Consider the following 19,884-nt stretch of genomic DNA (forward strand, 5'->3'; position numbering starts at 1 on the left):
ACCAGGGTCAAGCAAGGCTGTGTCATCACACCAACGCTCTTCTCGATCTTCCTTGCTGCAAAGCACCATCTCACCCTCAGTAAGCACCCCGCTGGAGTGGAGCTCATTTACAGAACAAAAGGGAAACTGTTCAACCTCTGTTGCCTCCAGTCCAGATCCTAGGTCGTCCCATCCTCTGTCATCGAATTACAGTATGCAGACAACGCTTGCGTCTGCGCCCACTTGGAGGTCGAACTCCTAACCATCGTCAACACCTTCACTGAAGCGTACGAGAGCATGGGCCTTACACTAAACATCCGTAAGACAAAGGTCCTCTACTAACCTTCCCCCGCCACAAAATACTGCCCCCCGATTATCAAAATCCACGGCAAGGCCTTGGACAGCGTGGACCACTTTCCATACCTCGGGAGCCTACTGTCAACAAGGGCAGACGTCAATGACGAAGTCCAACACCGCCTTCAGTGTGCCAGTGCAGCCTTCGGTCACCTAAGGAAGAGAATGTTTGAAGACCAGGACCTCAAACCCGGCACTAAGCTCATGGTTTACAGAGCAGCAGTGATACCCGCCCTGCTGTATGCCTCAGAGACATGGACCATGTACAGCAGGCACCTCAAAGCACTGGAGAGGTACCACCGACGCTGCCTCTGCAAGATCCTGCAAATCCATTGGCAGGATAGGTGCACCAGCGTCAGTGTTCTTGCTCAGGCCAACATCCCCAGCATCGAAGCTTTGACCACGCTCGATCAGCTCTGATGGACGGGTCACATTGTCCGCATGCCCGATATGAGACTCCCAAAACTAGCGCTCTACTCGGAGCTCTGGCATGGCAAGAGAGCCCCAGGTGGGCAGAGGAAATGCTTCAAGGACACCCTCAAAGCCTCCATGAAAAAGTTTAACATCCCCACCGACACCTGGGAATCCCTGGCCCAAGACCGCACAAAGTGGAGGAGAAGCATCCGGGAAGGCACCAAACACCTCGAGTCTCTTCGCCGGGAGCAAGCGGAAGCCAAGCGCAAGGAGCGCACGTCAACCCATGCACCCCACCCACCCGCCCCTTCAACCACTGTCTGCCCTACCTGTGACAGAGACTGTAGGTCCCGCATTGGAGTCATCAGTCACCTGCGAACTCATTTTTAATGTGGAAGCAAGTCATCCTCGGTTCCGAGGGACCGCCTAAGAAGAGAGAAGACTTGAGGAAGCTTAAGTTACCAAGTCTAATAACTATTCTCAAATAGAGTTTGGTGGCTTGATCATCTATATTGGATGGAAGATCAAGGGATCTTCTGCATGGAGAACTTGCAGATGCTTCAAGGCTGCTGGTCCAACCAGGCTTACAGACGTTTGCAGGGAGGGACTTGAAATGTTTTAACATCAATACCACAAGCTGGGAAGATGTGGCTGATGACAGTCCACATTGGGGGGATGTGCTGCATCAGGGAGCCAAAGAGGCTGAAGAGAGAATGGCTGATAGAGAGGAGGGAGAAGGGAGTAAAGAACTAATGCTGCCCGGGCTTCATCATCTGGTCCTGTGATTGACGCCCGCACTATCTGCGATAAGGACAGTCTGATGTAAGAAAACTACGAGGCACTTGGTCTGAGTATTAAACAAGGCTTTAATCAACTGTTTTACAACATGGAGATCTAGTTGTGTCCTTCACTAGTTCCTGTTAAAGAATGTCCTGAGCAAGCTGGGCCCATGCCCGAGTATTTATACTCTCCCTGGACAGCGCCACCAGCAGGCCGCCCAGTATTACTTCATAAGTACATGAATGACAAGATTCATGTCAGTCGCTTGTGAATTGGACTCTCCAGCTACTCATAATGTTGCAGCATAGCAAAGTAACAGAACTACTTTGGCGCTTAAATCAACGTATTTCGAGAGGGACAGTTACTTATCTGTGATTCCTCACTAATAACGAAACTATATAAAACATATTTCACTTGATACACACTTTTTTCCTATGAAAAATCTCCTTGAAAGTGAAATAAAGCACCCTTCCCCACAAACCCTGTAAAAATTTATATAAAAAGCAAAAAACTTGCATTTCTATAGCGCCTTTCATGACCACCAGATGTCCCAATGTGCTTTACAGTCAATGAAGCGCTTTTTTGAAGTGTCGTCACTGTTGTAATGTAGGAAACACAGCAGCCAATTTGAGCAATGTGATAATGACCAGATAATCTGTTTTGATGATGTTGATTGAAGGATAAATAATGGCCTGGACACTGGGGATAACTCCCCTGCTCTTCTTTGAAATAGTGCCATGGGATCTTTTATGTCCACCTGAGAGACCAGACAGGGCCTCGGTTTAATGTCTCATCTGAAAGACGGCACCTCCGACAGTGCAGCACTCCCTCAGCGCTGCACAGGAGTGTCAGCTGAGATTTTTGTGCTCAAGTCTGTGGAGGGGGACTTGAACCCACAACCTTCTGACTCCGAGGCAAGGGTGCGACCCACTGAGCCATGGCTGACACATGTACACACATTTGCATATTATTAGGTTTCAAGCATTAACATATCTTAATGTAACCTGAACTCCAGTTTGTCTGTCACCCTGTGACACACCCCACCTAGCCCATGTATTACATAGGATATACAGCACACAAACAGGCCATTCGGCCCAAACCAGTCCATGCCGGCGTTTATGCTCCACTCGAGCCTCCTCCCGTCTTTCCTCATCTAACTCTATCAGCATACCCCTCTATTCCCTTCTCCCTCATGTGCTTGTCTAGCCTCCCCTTAAATGCATCTATACTATTCGCCTCAACCACTCCATTTTAGCAAGTCCCATATTCTCACCACTCTCTCTGTATCCACTCTATCAAAACCTTTCATAATTTTAAAGACCTCCATAAGGTCACCCCTCAGCCTTCTTTTTTCAAGAGAAAAGAGACCCAGCCTGTTCATCCTTTCCTGATAGTTATACCCTCGCATTTCTGGAATCATCCATGTAAATCTTCTCTGCACCCTCTCCAGTGCCTCTATATCCTTTTTATAATATGGCGACCAGAATTGTACGCAGTACTCCAAGTGTGGTCTAACCAAGCTTCGATACAGGTTTAACAACTTCACTACTTTTCAACTCTATCCCTCTAGAAATAAACCCGAGTGCTTGGTTTGCTTGTTTATGGCCTTGTTAACCTGTGTCGCTACTTTTAGTGATTTGTGTATTTGTACTCCGAGATTCCTTTGCTCCTCTACCCCACCCAGAATCAAACCCTCCAAGTAATAAGTGACCTCCCTATTCTTCCTACTAAAATGTAATACCTCACACTTATTTGCCAATTATATGCCCATTCTGCAAGTTTATTAATGTCCTCCTGTAATTTGTTGCCGTCCTCCTCAGTATTGACTACCCCCAAAATTTGTCTCATCCGCAAATTTAGAAATTGTGTTTTTGATTCCAAAGTCTAAATCGTTAATATAAATTGTGAACAACAGTGGACCCAGCACTGATCCTTGTGGAACACCACTACCCACCTTCTGCCACTGTGAATAACTACCCTTTACTCCTACTCTCTGCTTTCTGTCTTGAAGCCAGCCAGCAATCCATTCTGCTACTTGTCCCCTGACTCCGCAACAGTGGTCCCAGCACTGATCCTTGTGACATACCCCACCCAGCCCATCTGTTCCCCTGTGTGTGACACACCCCAGCCTGTATATTACTTTGTACTTCTGCCCCATTGACGTTCTCCCATGTACTACCTTCGCTCCTCTAGCCCCCAGAATGCCCAGTGATTTAAGCGCAGCTCCATGTTGCTTACTGCCAACATCGAATAAAGCCACCACATTTATGATCAGTTTGTGAGTTAATGATGAAGTTCTAAAATGATGAAAAGTTGAAATTGTCACAGAAATGGAAGAAAGTCCGGTCACTGGGACAGCAGCCGGTCATCATCCAACAGATTATGGAGTGGGAGAGCTTGCAGAGTTCTGTACTTCCTAATCCCTGCCTTTCATTAGTTTCTGATGACTCTGAGCTGACAAGCATTCTCATTTAGGGATGACCTTATGTTCATGTTTACACCCAGCAGTTACTAAGGCCATGAATTTAATAGCGCTGAGGGGGAGGGTTTGAAGGTGGGTCCGCTGTCAAAATAGCAAAGATAGACCGGGCAGGAAACCCGCTGTCAACCCGCCTCCACGCGAGTCTCCCAGGTGTCGGGTTGTCAGCGGAGAACTGACCCGACACCAAGCAGCGGGGGATAAAATTCAGATTGTTAAATGGCTAATTAAGAGCCAATTTAAGACTATTTTGAGGCTTCTAATTTTACGTTCTCCCCCACGGGTTACCTGCTGTTCGTGTTTTGAGTCTGCCCTGATGTTTCTGTAAACCTGACAGCGGCAGAAATGTTGTCAAGGATGCCATGTTGTAGATGGTGAGTTTCAGAGCACAGAAACTGTTGCTTATTGCATTTTTAATACATATACAGATTTCTTTAGCTTACAAGTTTTTAAATCCAACTTGAGGCAACAGTGCTAACCACTATGCCACCGTGGGGCAGCACAGTGGCATAGTGGTTAGCACTGTTGCCTCACAGCGCCAGGGACCCGGGTTCGAATCCGGCCTCGGGTGACTGTCTGTGTGGAGTTTGCACATTCTCCCCGTGTTTGCGTGGGTTTTCTCCGGGTGCTCCGGTTTCCTCCCACAGTCCAAAGATGTGCGGGTTAGGTTGATTGGCTATGATAAATTGACCCTTAATGTTAGGGGGATTAAATACGTGGGGTTACGGGGATAGGGTGGGATATGTGTTGGTGTAGGGGTTACGGGGATCGGGTGGGATATGTGTCGGTGCAGGCTCGATGGGCCGAAATGGCCTCTATCTGCACTGTGGGGTTTCTGTGATTCTGTGATTCTGTGAACTGTATGTCCAGTGCCACCTCATTAGGAGAACCTCTCTCACCAGTGACAGATCGCTTCTGTCATCTCACCTGCAGCTGCCATCTATTCCAGCAACACCGGTGCCCTTGAAAAAATCAGATCTTGGTCCTCTGAATTCTTCCACGATCAGCCCCAACACCAACATCACCAGGCACACCAACAACATCACCAACCTTCGCCGCCATCACCTGATGCTGCACAGGACACAGGGCATCAACCCCTGACAACATTGCTGCCCGGATGGCCAGTGATGGCATCACCATGGCCAGATTTTCTTCACTTGACGCTGTAAACCCTGGCTGCCACATGATGCGCCAGGTTGACACCATCCCACACCAACACCATGAAGCATCCCTTTAATGTCCAAGCCATTCCATGCACACACACTCATCACTATAGTGGGTGGGGGGGGGGGAGGGGAGGGGAGGGGAGGGGAGGGGAGGGGGAGGGGGAGGGGAGGAAGTTATAACTGAACAATCACTGGAACTCAGTAAGACACTTCTCAAGGTGCACTCAGATCTGTCCAATAAGGGGCACTTTTGGAAAAAGAGATTTCACTGTATGACAACACATTACCAGAAACTTCACATGGATATTGGCTAAACCTCTCAGGTGCCTACCCTTGTGTGTTGTTAGTTGGTATGTTTGCAGTAGGATGAGGGTGAGTGTGAGGGGTGGCTAGTGAGATGGGGAAGTGATAAAGTAGTTGGAGAGCGTTGGGTGGAGGTGCAAGGTAAGTTGGTGCCCTGGGGAGGTCTCTTCCACCCTTGGCAGGGAAGAGAACCTCCCTGCGTGCTGTGACTCTCTTCGTAAGCATATGGAGGGAGTCATTGGTGAGCCTGGGTACAAGCATTCACCTTTGTGCAGTGCTTGTCAGTGTTTGCAGTACCTCAATGCTGTCAAACACTGACAGAACAACTGTGAACGTGGTCCCTTTAAGGAAACCGGCTAATGATGCGTCATCAAATGAAGTCCTCAGACCCGCTTCCTGTTAATTAGTCAGAAAGCCTGCAGGGCGGGCTTAACAAGGCCAATCAAGGGAAAATCACGTTTACAGAGCGGCTGCAGCCGGGAGCGGAACCGGAACCAGGAAATCAGCTCTCCCGCCACCAACCCGCCTCCTCCATTAAATTCGCAGCCTAAGAGTCTCGTGTGACGGATAAAGGACTAATAATCCCATAATCCTCCCCCCCATCCTCTCCTAAAGGATGTGTTATTCACAAAGAAAACATAAACAAACATCAATGTTAGTTTAACGTATAAATTGAATATATTTTTTTAATTCAGCTTTGTTTCCCTTTTCTAACCCTCCTACAAGCACATTAATCTATCAGGGAAAGACAATCTGGTACCGAGAGATTGAAATATTATCTGCTGCACTTCGGACAAACTATGAAAGGGGTATCTGAACATCTCTGCTGTGATAGCTCAGTGGGTAACTGTGTTATGTCAGCGGTGGCTCAGTGGGTGGCATTCTTGCCTTCAAGTCAGAAGGTTGTGGGTTCATAGTCTTACTCCAGGCTGACACTGAGGGAGTGCTGCACTAACGTCTTTCATATGAGATGATAAACCAAGGCCCCGTCTGCCCTCTCAGGTGGATGTAAAAGGTCCCATAGCCACTATTTTGAAGAAGAGCCAGGGGAATTCTCCCTGGTGTCCTGGCCAATATTTATCCCTCAATCAACATCACTAAAACACAGATTATCTGGTCATTGTCACCGATGTTCCCGATGGTCGGGGAGTCCAGAACCAGGGGTCACAGTCTAAGGATAAGGGGTAAGCCATTTAGGACAGAGATGAGGAGGAGTTTCTTCACCCAGAGAGTGGTGAACCTGTGGAATTCTCTACCACAGAAGGCAGTAGAGGCCAATTCATTAAATATATTCCAGAAGGAGTTGGATATATTTCTTAAGGCTAAAGGGATCAAGGGATATGGGGAGAAGGCAGGGACAAGGTACTGAATTTGGATGATCAGCAATGATCGCATTGAATGGCGGAGCAGGCTCGAGGGGCCGAATGGCCTACTCCTGCTCCTATCTTCTATGTTTCTATATCACGCTGTTGTTTGTGGGAGCTTGCCGTGCGCAAATTTGGCTGCCGCATTTCCTACATTACAACAGTGACTACACTTCAAAATGACTTAATTAGCTGTAAAGCACTTTGTGATGTCCTAAGTTCATGAAAGGTGCTATATAATTGCAAGTAGTTATATGTAAATTGACACTGGGAGTAAATATGAACTGCAGTGTGGTGGGGGGCAAAAAACTGGCACGATTGGATTGACCCATTACACCCCCGTAAGATTTTTCTATATTGGACAATCCGCTACTGTCAATTTTCCATCCCCACCAAGGTTGAAAGTTACCCCCACTGTGTTAGACAAATTAGGAAGGTCGCAAATCATTGAAGGTGGCAGGGCAAGTTGAGAAAGGAGTTAAAAAAGCTAACGGGATACTGGGCTTTATAGATAGAGGCATAGGGCTGGACTTTGATTGTGGAGGCGTGTAGGAGGCGGGACTACAACTTTCAGGGTTGTAGTCCCGCCTCCATCGAGTTGTGGCCAACCCACGCGATTTTCACTTGATTGACCTTGTTGAGACCCCACCCCCAGCGGGCTCAGCAGGCCAATTAAGGGCCACCCGGCAACAGGTGATGTCACAGACTGACATTTCATCTGTCAAGAACTTTTGACAGATGAAATATCAGCGTTTGACAGCTCTTTGAAGCTGTCAAACACTGACAATCTGTACACTAAGTTAATTCCTTCCTCTCAGGCTGATTTAGAGATCTCTCCAGAACAGAAAGCTGAATGCTGCAACTTTTGACAGCTTGCGGCCATTCTGCTTTCTGTGCCGGTGAGATGAGGGACTCCCGAGACCTGAAGGAAGGAAGGCTGTAAAGGTAAGTAAAACTTCTTTAAACACTTTACACACACCAAACACACTTACCTCTTCACTCATGCACCCATCACTCACCTGAACACTGGACATCTCGAACCCTCCAAGTCCTTTAGCCCAACGGCCCGCCTCGCTAACTTGGCGTGGTTTGGAGCCCTCGGGAATCCCACACTTCAGGAATAAAAATAGGGATTAGGCTAAAAACTGCCTGTTAACTACCTGTTAACAAGCAGTTAATTGGCACTAATCCCCTTCCCGCTTTTGAAGTGTAGTCACTGTTGTAATGTAGCAGCCAATTTGCGCACAGCAAGCTCCAACAAACAGCAATGTGATAATGACTAGATAATCTGTTTTAGTGATGTTGATTGAGGGATAAATAATAGCCAGAACACCGGGAATAACTCCCCTGCTCTTCGTCAAAATAGTGCCATGGGATCTTTTATATCCACCTGAGAGAGCAGGCGGGGCCTCGATTTAACATCTCATCCAAAAGACGGCACCTCCAACAGTGTAGCACTCCCTCAGCACTGCACTGGAGTGTCAGCCTAGATTTTTGTGCTCAAGTCCCTGGAGTGGGGACATGAACCCACAACCTTCTGACTCCGAGGCAAGAGTGCTACCTACTGAGCCACAGCTGATACTGTTGAAAAGTGTTAAACTGGAATCATAGAATGAATCACTTATAGGTCTAGGACATAACAGAGACACAGCACATTTGCGCACAGCATAAGAGTAATGCAACGTAAATTTGATTCTCACACTTCTGAGTTTATAATCCCAGCCAGGTGGCTGTGGAGGGTCTTGGGCAGAAGATAAACATTTCCCCGCAGAGGATGGGAAATCTGCTGGACAGTAAACCATCAGGCATGGAGAGGGTGCAGAGGAGATTTACTAGAATGGCATAAGGGTGGAGGGACTTCAGTTATGTGGAGAGACTAGAGAAACTGGGCTTGATCTCTTGGAAGCAGAGGAGGTCCAGGGGAGATTTAACAGAGATGTTCAAATTCATGAAGGGTTTTGATAAAGTAGGTAGGGAGAAACTGCTTACAGTGGCAGGAGGGTCGATGAACAAAGGAGAAAGATTTAAGATCATTGGGAAAAGAACCAGAGGGGTGATGAGGGGATTTTTTTTTTTATGCAGCGAGATAACTTCAGTGTTCCATTTGAGAAAACAAATTAAAGAAAGGTAAAGCTTTAAAAGGCGAATGAACCGGCGATAAGGAGGATTTTATTGGTTTTACATAATGAGTTGTTGCGATCTGGAATGCGCTGCCTGACAGGGCGGTGGAAACAGATTCAGTAGTAACTTTCAAAAGGGAATTGGATAAATACTTGAAAAGGAAAAATTTGCAGGGCCATGGGGAAAGAGCGGGGAGGGAGTGGGACTAATTGGAGAGCTCTTTCAAAGAGCCGGCACAGGCACGATGGGCCGAATGGCCTCCTTCTGTGTTGTAGGATTCGATGATTCACTCTTGCACTTTGTTGTAATAGCTGGTTCAAAGCAGCACCAGCAGAAACCTGAAAACAGTTCGTGTGACCCAGACAGTAGGAAGCAGAGAAACGTAGGGTACTTCTGAAACACAAACAATTTTTTTGAATAATGATAGGTTCAATTTGCAGCCTTTGCTGAATTAGCTGCTGCCAGCTGATGTATCAGTGAAGCCCGACAATTGGTGTCAGTGACCCTGGACTGGAGAGGGAAAAGGAATCAGCTTGGGTGCCTGATCCTGATCGCTATTCAGCGAACCTTGCTGGAATGTGTGGGCGTGTGCCCATATGGTAAATACAGGCTCCATCTTGATTGTGATTCCCTTCTCAGTCTAACAGCCTGAATATGTTCAAGCCTAGATTTTTTGCGGATTTTGGGACGCACCTCTGGCAGGCCAGGACTTGCGCTCATCGCGGAGACGTGCCGCTGACCCCAGCTGATGTTTCTCGCCTTGGGGTTGATTTACATTTCGGGGAAGGGGGAAGTGGCAGGCACTCTGGCCTCGGCTGGTGAATCACAGCAGAAGGAGGGTGGAGTCTCGCTACAAGAGACCTTGGAGGCCTATCCACATTGTGAGATGTAGGCAGTTTCCGTGCTACCTGCAAAGGTTGAAAGAATTCTTCTAAAAAGGTTGTGGCTTCCTCTTTGGTCTGTGCAAAGGAAACGCTCTGCGGCGCTTGCACAAGCCCCGGCTGCACAAAGAAATTCTGGGCCTCCTTCATCGATCCCAGGTCATTGGACTCTTGGGCCAAACAGGTGTCCAGTGATCAAACAACGTAAATAGAGAATAATATATTGGAGGTCTTATTTCCCTCGTTTTAGGTGTCAGTTGTGGCTCAGTTCGTAGCACTCGCGCCTCTTGAATCAGAAGGTTATGGGTTCAAGTCCCACTTCAAGGAATTTCCTACACCACTCTGCCTGTCCGCCTACTTAAAACCTATCTCTTTGACCTTCTAATATCTCCTTCTTCAGCTCAGCCTCCCACTCCAGGGACTTGAGCACAAAATCTAGGCTGACACTTCAGTGCAGTACTGAGGGAAGGCTGCACTGTTGGAGGTGCTGTCTTTTGGATAAGAAATTAAACTGAGGCCTCGTCTGCCCTCTCAGGTGGGTATAAAAGATCCAATGGCACTCTTTCAAAGAAGCGCAGGGGAGTTCTCCCAATATTTATCCTTCAGCCAACATCACTAAACAGATTACCTGGTCATGATCACATAGTTGTTTGTGGGACCTTGCTGTGGGCAGATTGACTGCCGAGTTTCCTACATTACATTCGACAAGGTGCCACATAAAAGGTTACTGCATAAGATAAGCGCTCATGGTGTTGGGGGTAATATATTAGGTTGGATAGAGGATTGGCTAACCAACAGAAAACAGAGAGTCAGGATAAATGGGTCATTTTCAGGATGGCAATCTGTAACTGGTGAGGTGCCACAGGGATCAGTGCTGGGGCCTCAACTATTTTCAATCTTTATTAATGACTTGGATGAAGGAAGCGAGTATTTTGTAGCCAAATTTGCAGATGATACAAAGATAGGTGGGAGAGCAAGTTGTGAGGAGGACACACAGAGTCTGCAAAGGGATATAGATAGGTTAAGCGAGTGGGCAAGAATTTGACAAATGGAGTATAATGTGGGAAAATGTGAAGTTATCCACTTTGGTAGGAAGAATAGAAAAGAAAAATATGATTTAAATGGAGAAAGATTACAGAATGCGGCGGTACAGAGGGATTTGGGTGTCCTCGTACATGAAACACAAAAAGTTAACATGCAGGTACAGCAAGTAATTAGGAAGGCAAATGGAATGTTGGCCTTTATTTCAAGGGGGATAGAGTATAAAAGTAGGGAAGTCCTGCTACAACTGTATAGGGCGCTGGTGAGACCACACCTAGAGTACTGCGTACAGTTTTGGTCTTGTTAGATCCGTGGTTCAGTGGATAAATAATCACACGGATGCTGTACATTAACAAATAACAGGTCTTTACTGGAGGAGGGTAATCTCTAGACTGGGGTACAGAGGCATGCGCACAGCTTATATACCGGTGTGGTCACTGCTGGTACTACAGTATACAGGAGCTGTAAAAAGTAGTTCTGACTTAAAGGCACATACACTACAATTCCTCCCCTTTTAGATTAATAATACCTCCTTAATATTCAAATAACAATTACATTTTTACATGTACATTAAATAACAAAAGTCCATTTATAGATTCAGTCTTTGGGGCGGCTTCCTGACCCTTTCGGGATAGCGCCTTTCCAGAGGTTCTTGTTCTTGGTGCAGAGGCGATTCTGACCCCTTTTCATCGGGTAGTTCATCGGGTTCCACTGCTACTGGGTCTGAGGTAGATGCTACCGTTATGTCGGGTTCATCCCCAGGTACTCGAGACATGGGGTTGACGCGTTCCTGTGACGCTAAGATCTGATCGACGTGGCGTCTCACAATGTTCTCCCCGACATCCACTGTGTACATTAATGGCCCCTGCCTTGTACATATCGTTCCGGGTTGCCACTTCTCTGTTCGATAGTCACGGGCCAAGACTGGTTGCCCTACATTGAAGCTCCTTGTCGGCTTCTCATTGATGTGCTGGAATTGTTTGTCCTCAACATTTCTTCGCACATTTGGTCTGAGCAAGTCCAGACGAGATCTCAACCTTCGGTTAAAGAACATCATGGCCGGGGTCTGGTTGGTAACTGCATGTGTCGCGTTTCGGTAGGCTAATAAGACATTGTCCATCTTATGCTGTAGTGGAATTTCCTCGTCGCACATGGCCTTTATCGCCTTCTTAAAGGTTTGTACGAACCTCTCAGCCAATCCATTGGTGGCTGGGTGATACGGGGTGGATGTGTAATACCTTACCCCATTTCTTTTCATGAATTTTTGGAACTCGTCGGACACAAACTGTGGTCCATTATCAGAGCAGATCTGCTCTGGCAAACCGTTTCTGGCAAATATGGTCCGTAGGACTGCAATCGTTTTCTCTGTAGTGGTTGAAGACATCTTTATCACCTCAGGCCACTTTGAATGAGCATCCACTGCTATTAAGAACATTGAGTCCATGAATGGACCAGCAAAATCAATGTGCACCCGTTGCCATGGAGAGGAGGGCCACCCCCATGGGTGTAGAGGGGCATGTGGTGGTGCATTTTGGACCTTCTGGCATCCTAAGCAGCTCTTAGTTAGGTCTTCGATTTGTTGATCGATTCCTGGCCACCACACATAAGCCCTAGCAAGGCTTTTCATTTTCACTCCCCCCAGATGACCTTCATGTAGCTCATTTAGCACTCTCTCCCTTAACTTGGGTGGAATCACCACTCTGGATCCACACATCACTGTCCCCTGGCATACTGACAGCTGTTCTCTTCTGGATGAGAATGCTGGCAACAGTGAGTCGCCATGTGTTTGCCATCCCCTCACCATCAATTCATATACACGTGACAGCGTCGGATCATTGCAGGTCTCCTTCTCTATATCCGCGTTTGTTACTGGCAATCGTTCGATTATCGACGAATAAAATATCTCGATAGGGTCCACTGCTGGTGCTTCCTCCACAGTAGGCAGTGGCAGGCGCGATAGCCCATCAGCATTCCCATGCTGTTTCGTGCCTTTATATTCTATTTCATATTGATTCGCCCCTAGAAACAGGGACCATCTTTGTAACCGCTGTGCAGTCATTACTGGCACGCCCTTCTTAGGATTAAATATGGAGACAAGTGGTTGGTGGTCAGTCAGCAAGGTGAACTTCTGCCCATGCAGATAGTGGTTGAATTTTTTTACTCCCCATACTAGGCTGAGGGCTTCCCTGTCAATCTGGGCGTAGTTGCGCTCGGCTGCGGTTAGTGACCGAGACGCAAAGGCTACTGGCCTCTCCAACCCGTCTGGGAATTTGTGCGACAGCACCACTCCAATGCCGTAGGGTGATGCATCACATGCCAAACGAATTGGTAGTGCTGGGTTGAAATGGGCCAACATCTCTTTTGATGTGATCAATTCTTTACACTTCTGGAAAGCTCGTCTACGTTCGTCATCCCACTTCCATGGTACCCCTGTTTGCAGTAGGGTGTTCAGTGGGTGTAATACCGTAGACAAATTTGGTAAGAACTTGTGGTAATAGTTTACCAGCCCGAGGAACGACCTCAGTTGTGACACATTTTCCGGTGCTGGAGCCTTGACTACTGCCTCAATCTTGTCAGGGGACTTATGTAACCCCTCTTCATCGATGACGTGGCCGCAATACGAGATCTGTTTCTGGAAAAACTCGCATTTGTGGTGATTAGCTCATAGCCCATACTCCTTTAATCTGGTGAGCACCTTCTCCAAGTTAGCGAGGTGATCACCGTCATTTTCGCCCGTGACCAAGATGTCGTCCAAATAACACTGGGTCCCTGGAATCCCTTGCAGGACCTGATCCATCGCCCTTTGCCAGATAGCCGGAGCCGAGGCTACTCCAAACACCAGCCGGTTGTATTGATAGAGACCTTTATGAGTGTTGATCGTAAGGTAATGTTTTGAAGCTTCTTCTACCTCCATTTGCTAGTACGCCTGGGCTAGATCAATTTTGGTGAAGCGTTTACCACCAGATAGCGAGGCGAAAATATCTTCAATTCGTGGAAGCGGATATTGCACCGTGTGAAGGACTGGGTTCACTGCCACCTTAAAATCCCCACAGATGCGGACCTTCTTTGGTTCCCCAGGCGTATTACTCAACGACCTCTTCATTACAGGAACGATGGGTGTAGCCCACTCGCTCCAGTCCACTTTGGACAGTACTCCTGAACGTTCCAACCCTTCCAGCTCTGCTTCAACAGCTGGTCTGATCGCATAAGGCACTGGTCTGGCCTTCAGAAACTTTGGGCTTGCATTTTCCTCTATTTTAATTGTTGCTGTTATTCCTTTTAGTGTTCCTAGTCCCTCCTGGAACACTTCTTTTGCATCAGTTAGCATTTTTGACAGTCGTCCAGGTGTGATGTCGTCATCCTTTTTGGCCTCAACCTTCAGTGCCTGTATAGAATGCCAATCTAATTGTATCTTCCGGATCCATTCACGTCCTAGCAGTGGTGGTCCTCCATTTGGCAATACATATTTATCCATTTTAGGTATTTCCTGGCCTTTATATGTCACTTTCACCCTTATTTTTCCTTTGGGGTAGACTTTTTGCCCCGTATACGTCTTCAAGACAATCTCTGTAGCTTTCAAGGGTATGTGTGAAAATAGCCGCTTGTAGTCTCTTTGATTTATGACTGTTAGAGCTGACCCTGTGTCCAATTCCATTTCCACTTGGACTCCGTCTATCTTGAGTGTAACCCAGATAGTCTGGTGATCCTCCATTTCGGTTACATTATGTAGTTTCAGACAACCCAGCTCCTTGCTTCCAGAGTCTGTGTCACTTTTCTGTTCGTCTGAACCACTGTCCATCACCTGGTGTACCTTTTTGTACTTCTGCTGTGGAGATTTCCTACTGTTGGTTTTCTTCCCAGACCTGCAGACTCTTGCTATGTGTCCTGCTTTCCCACACTGTCTGCACACTTGGTCCTTGAACCAACAATCTTTCTGGTCATGTGTTGTTCTGCCGCAGCGATAGCACTTCCCTGTTCCATAGGTCATTTCGTTGGTGCCATATTCTTGCGGTCTCCGTTGTATCTCTGCAGCGCCCCTTGCGGCTGCTTCGTGTGATGCTGCCATACTGAAAGCTTTGTCCAGCGTAAGGTCCTTTTCTGATAGAAGCTGTTTCTGGGTTCCTTCACTTTGTAGCCCACACACAAAATTGTCCCTTAACATGTCTGCTAGTCCCGCTCCAAACTGGCAGTATTTCGATAGCTTGCGCAGCTCCGTTAGGTACTCAGCATTGCTTTCGTCTTTGTGTTGGTTCCTTTTATGGAACTTAAATCGTTCTGCTATCAGCAGCAGTGTGGGGTTTAAGTGGTCCTGTAGGATTTCTACTATGCTTTCAAAATTCTTGTTTACCGGCTTCTCTGGGGTTATTAGATTTCGCAGTAACCCATAAGTTTTTGCACCCATGGAATTTAACAGAACCAGTGCTTTATTAGCATCTGGCACTTCATTTGCCCTGCAGTACACCTCAATACGTTCCACATATGTCGCCCAATCTTCGACTTCATTGTCGAACGTAGAGATACTGCCACTCTTCAGCATCCTTGGTTGTGCGTTAACTATCACCAATGGCGCCTCCCGCGCATCCCCTTCTCCGCTGGCACAAAATGGCGTCTCCCGCGCTTTCCTTCCTTCCCGTGCTCGCCCTTCTTCTCCGCTGCGGCTTCTCAAAATGGCGTCTCCCGCGCTCTTCCTTCTTCTCCGCGGCTCAATGGCGCCTCCCGCGCTCTCCCTGCTTCTCTGCGGCTCAATGGCGTCTCCCGCGCTCTCCCTGCTTCTCCGCGGCTCAATGGCGTCTCCCCTTGCTTCGCCCCGCGGACCCTGATCAGCCCGTGATCCCTGGCTGTGCTCTGCGCGTTCTTCTCTTGATATTTGTCGACGCCGCTCCATCTAGAACCCGGCTGTTTCTTACCCTCTCTCTCTCCGGTTTGCAGTATTTTTCCTCGATGCCGCTCGGTGATCAACCCCACGGCTGCGCCCTGCTCTCTTCACCCTCTTTCTTACCCCGTCGACGCTGCTCAGCTCTCTCTCTGCCGTCAGTCGGCTCCAGCCGCCGCTGCTCGGGAAGGGTCTGCTCTGGACCTGTCGTCGGTCTCTTACTGCTCGTTGTGGCTGGGGAACCAAGCCCGGCTCTCCACAGCCTCCCCAGCGAAGTTGGATCTCTGCCTGACTGCTGGGCGGTTGCTCGTGGTCGACGCCCGTGTTCCTGGCCTCGACTATTTTTTTTATTTTTTATGTTGCAGGTAGATTCGAATTGACACTCGTCGCCACTGTTAGATCCGTGGTTCAGTGGATAAATAATCACATGGATGCTGTACATTAACAAATAACAGGTCTTTACTGGAGGAGGGTAATCTCTAGACTGGGGGTACAGAGGCATGCGCACAGCTTATATACCGGTGTGGTCACTGCCGGTACTACAGTATACAGGAGCTGTAAAAAGTAGTTCTGACTTAAAGGCACATACACTACAGGTCTCCTTATTTAAGGAGGGATATACTTGCACTGGAGGCAGTTCAGAGAAGGTTCACGAGGTTGATTCCTGGGATGGAAGGGTTGTCTTATGAGGAAAGGTTGAGCAGGTGCGGCCTATCCTCATTGAAATTTAGAAGAATGAGAGGGGATCTTATTGAAACATATAAGATTCTAAGGCGGTTTGACAGGGTAGATGCTGAATGTTTCCCCTCGTCAGGGAATCTAGAACGAAGGGGCATAGTCTCAGAACAAGGGGTCACCCATTTAAGACGGAGATGAGGAGGAATTTCTTCTCTCAGAGGGTCGTGAATCTTTGGAATTCTCTACCCCGGAGAGCTGTGGAAGCTGAGTCATTGAATATATTCAAGGCTGAGATAGAGATTTTTGAGCAACAGGGGAGTCAAGGGTTATGGGGAGCGGGCAGGAAAGTGGAGTTGAGGACAAAATCGGATCAGCCATGATCTCTTTGAATGGCGGAGCAGGCTCGAGGGGCCGAATGGCCTACTCCTGCTCCTAATTATGTTCTTATTACAATAGTGATTATGCTTCAAAAGTACTTCATTGGCTGTTAAGTACTTTGTAACATCTTGAAGTTGTGAAATAGCTTTTTTTTTTTAAAATCCTTCCCCGAGTCTTTAACTCCCCTGTGTTCTCTGTTTATGTACAGAACTCATCCCCCTTTATTAACCCACCTACACCCGAGTTTCTCTAGTCTAATTGCATATCGATCACTCCTTGTTTTCTCAGTAAGGTCACGGCTTCTCAGGGAATTGCTTTGCCAAATGTTCCCTCTGGTCTGTTTTCTTTATTCACACAATGTACAGAACCTTGCATTATAATCACCCAGTTTTAAACACTATGATTAAATGCTGCAATGTCTGGCAAATACCCCAGTACTGGTGTAGCTAAAACATTGCTCCAGTCACAGGTTCCACCCCAGGCTCAGTTGTCTGGCTGAATGGACAGAGAAACTCATTTTTTTTAACGACTTGTATCAAATCCGACTAGATGTTCACAGTATTAAGACGAGATGTCCAGATCAAGAGCACGCACATCAGTTTAGTGGATTTCTGTCTCCTTCTCTTGCAAGGCAGTGACTCAGCACATTGGAACACCAGTGTGCTGCACAACACAATCTTGCAGGGGGTACAGTAGCATAGTGGTTATGTTACTGGACTCATGATCCAGAGATATGAGTTCAAATCCCACTAATTTAAATTCAATTATAATTAAATAAATCTGGAATTTAAAAAAAAGTAATGGTGACCATGAAACTACCAGATTGTCTGGTTCACTAATGTCCTGGAGGGGAGGAAATCTGCCATCCTTACCTGATCTGTGACTCCTTCCTACTAAGCCCCTCAGTTGTACTCAAGGAGGCGGCTCACCACCATCTTCTCAAGGGCAATTAGGGATGGGCAATAAATGCTGGCCTTGCCCACATCCTGAGAATAAAAAAAAAAGGTGGTAAGTGTGTGAAGCTGGCAAGTAGAAGCCATGCATTGTTCCATTAAGTGTGGAGGAAAATTGGGAGGCTTGAGCGTAGAAGCAAGTTTTACAGTCCATCCCTTTAGCCATTAAAGTGCCAGCATTGCCACAGAATAATATATATATATTTTCATTTTCTCGCATTACCCCTCTTCTCCTGAAGGTGGTGCCTTATGTGGGAGTACAGCTCCTTTAGTGCCAGTGGCCCTCCAATACCTCATCCAAGTGATCATCCTTGGAGTGTGAGCCCAGAAGGTGGGTGTTGCTACACAGGAAGATGTCCCAGTGAGCCCAATCCTATATTGACCTGATATCCATCCACACATACACACTTTCCATCCAGCTTTACTGGGTAGTGATCAGGAGCAGGAACCCTTGATGATTTTTTTCACTCCCTGGTTCGGGTCACTGAAGCCAATCATAGTGTGCCCATTGCTGCCCTGACAAATTGGCGAAGGGACTGGTGAAAGGATCTTCCTGGTCTGCAAGCTCTGGAAATCCCTCCCATAAACCTCTCCGCCTCTCTAACTCTCTCCCTCCTCCAAGATGTTCCTTAAAACCTATCTCTTTCCTGTCCTAATATCCCTTATGTGGCTCGTTGGCAAATTTTTGTTTGCTAACGCTCCTGTGGAGCACCTTGGGACGTTTTACTATGTTAAAGGTGCTATACAAAATGCAAGTTGTTGTTGTTGTATGGCTCAGTACCACCCCGCTGGGTGTTTTTACCCATGGTGTACAATTGTTTCCTGAAGTGTATGTTGGCACAGCATTTTGCTTTGTAGGTGCTCTACTATTGCAGCAGATATTTTAAACTCAAAAAAGATTTTCAAAAGTGTTGTTGGAGATTAACAGTCGTCCGTCTCCTTTAAGAACCTCCTTAAAACTTCTTTGACCAAGCTTTTGGTCACCTGCCCCGATATCTCCTTAGGTGGCTCGGTGTGAAATTTTGTTTGATAATCGCTCCTGTGAAGCACCTTGGAACGTTAATGGGTTGTTCACACAATCACAGAGTCCCCACAGTGCAGATAGAGGCCATTTCGGCCCATCGAGCCTGCACCGACACATATCCCACCCGATCCCCGTAACCCCTACACCGACACATATCCCACCCTATCCCCGTAACCCCACGTATTTAATCCCCCTAACACTAAGGGTCAATTTATCATAACCAATCATCCTAACCCGCACATCTTTGGACTGTGGGAGGAAACCAGAGCACCCGGGAGGAAACCCACGCAAACACGGGGAGAATGTGCAAACTCCACACAGACAGTCACCCGAGGCCGGATTCGAACCCGGGTCCCTGGCGCTGTGAGGCAACAGTGCTAACCACTATGCCACCGTGCCGCATGTGTTGTTAGCACTTTTTCCCCTGAGACACCTTAATATGAGGACATAACCTAGGCTGACAGTGCAGTGTGGTGGCTCCAGCCCTAAAAACAAGGCCCCCCCCCACCCCACACCCCCCCACCCCCACCCCCACTCCCCCCAACACCCACCCACCCCCCCCCACCCCACAAACTCCCCCCCCACACCCACCCCCCTCCACAAACTCCCCCCCCCACAAACTCCCCCCCCCCACAAACTCCCCCCCCCCACAAACTCCCCCCCCCACACCCCCCCCCACAAACTCCCCCCAACTCCCCATTCCTTCGACACTGGCCTTTTGTGCACCCTTCGCTCCACTATTGGCAGCCGTGCCTTCAGCCAGCCAAGCCCCTCACTGGAATTTCCTCCGCCCCTCCGCCTGTCCACCACCAAGACCCGCCTTAAAGTCTATCTCTTCGACCAACCCCTCCTAATATCTCCTTCTTTACTCAACGTCCATTTATTTCTGATTACACCTCTATTGCAAGATTTTTCTACATCCTACATACGGAACCTCCATAAGCATGAATGGGGATTCCCCCTTTCTTTCATTCGTTGGGCCAGGCCACGTGATCCCAGGGGCGCTTGCGAACCGCCTGCGCCCCTGGGGTACATGGGCCTCTACTCGCGTGTACCCTGAGAGGCCCAGGAGCGTGAGTCGCCGTGGATCCCGAGG

General features: G+C 47.8%; 1 protein-coding gene across 1 annotated transcript in view; it reads right to left on the reverse strand.

Annotated features, from left to right (window-relative positions):
- The window catches only part of edem2 (ER degradation enhancer, mannosidase alpha-like 2), a 105,407-nt gene extending 87,621 nt beyond the window's left edge, over positions 1–17,786 (reverse strand). Inside the window, exon 1 of the mRNA XM_086005760.1 lies at positions 17,684–17,786. The gene's annotated coding sequence lies outside the window, so the exon portion shown is untranslated. The remainder of the gene's footprint in view (positions 1–17,683) is intronic.
- Positions 17,787–19,884: the final 2,098 nt, after the last annotated feature.

The sequence above is a fragment of the Somniosus microcephalus genome, chromosome 13 (assembly GCF_052327205.1).
Source record: "Somniosus microcephalus isolate GS21.2 chromosome 13, FLI_Smic_1.0, whole genome shotgun sequence".
NCBI classification, from domain to species: Eukaryota; Metazoa; Chordata; class Chondrichthyes; order Squaliformes; family Somniosidae; genus Somniosus; species Somniosus microcephalus.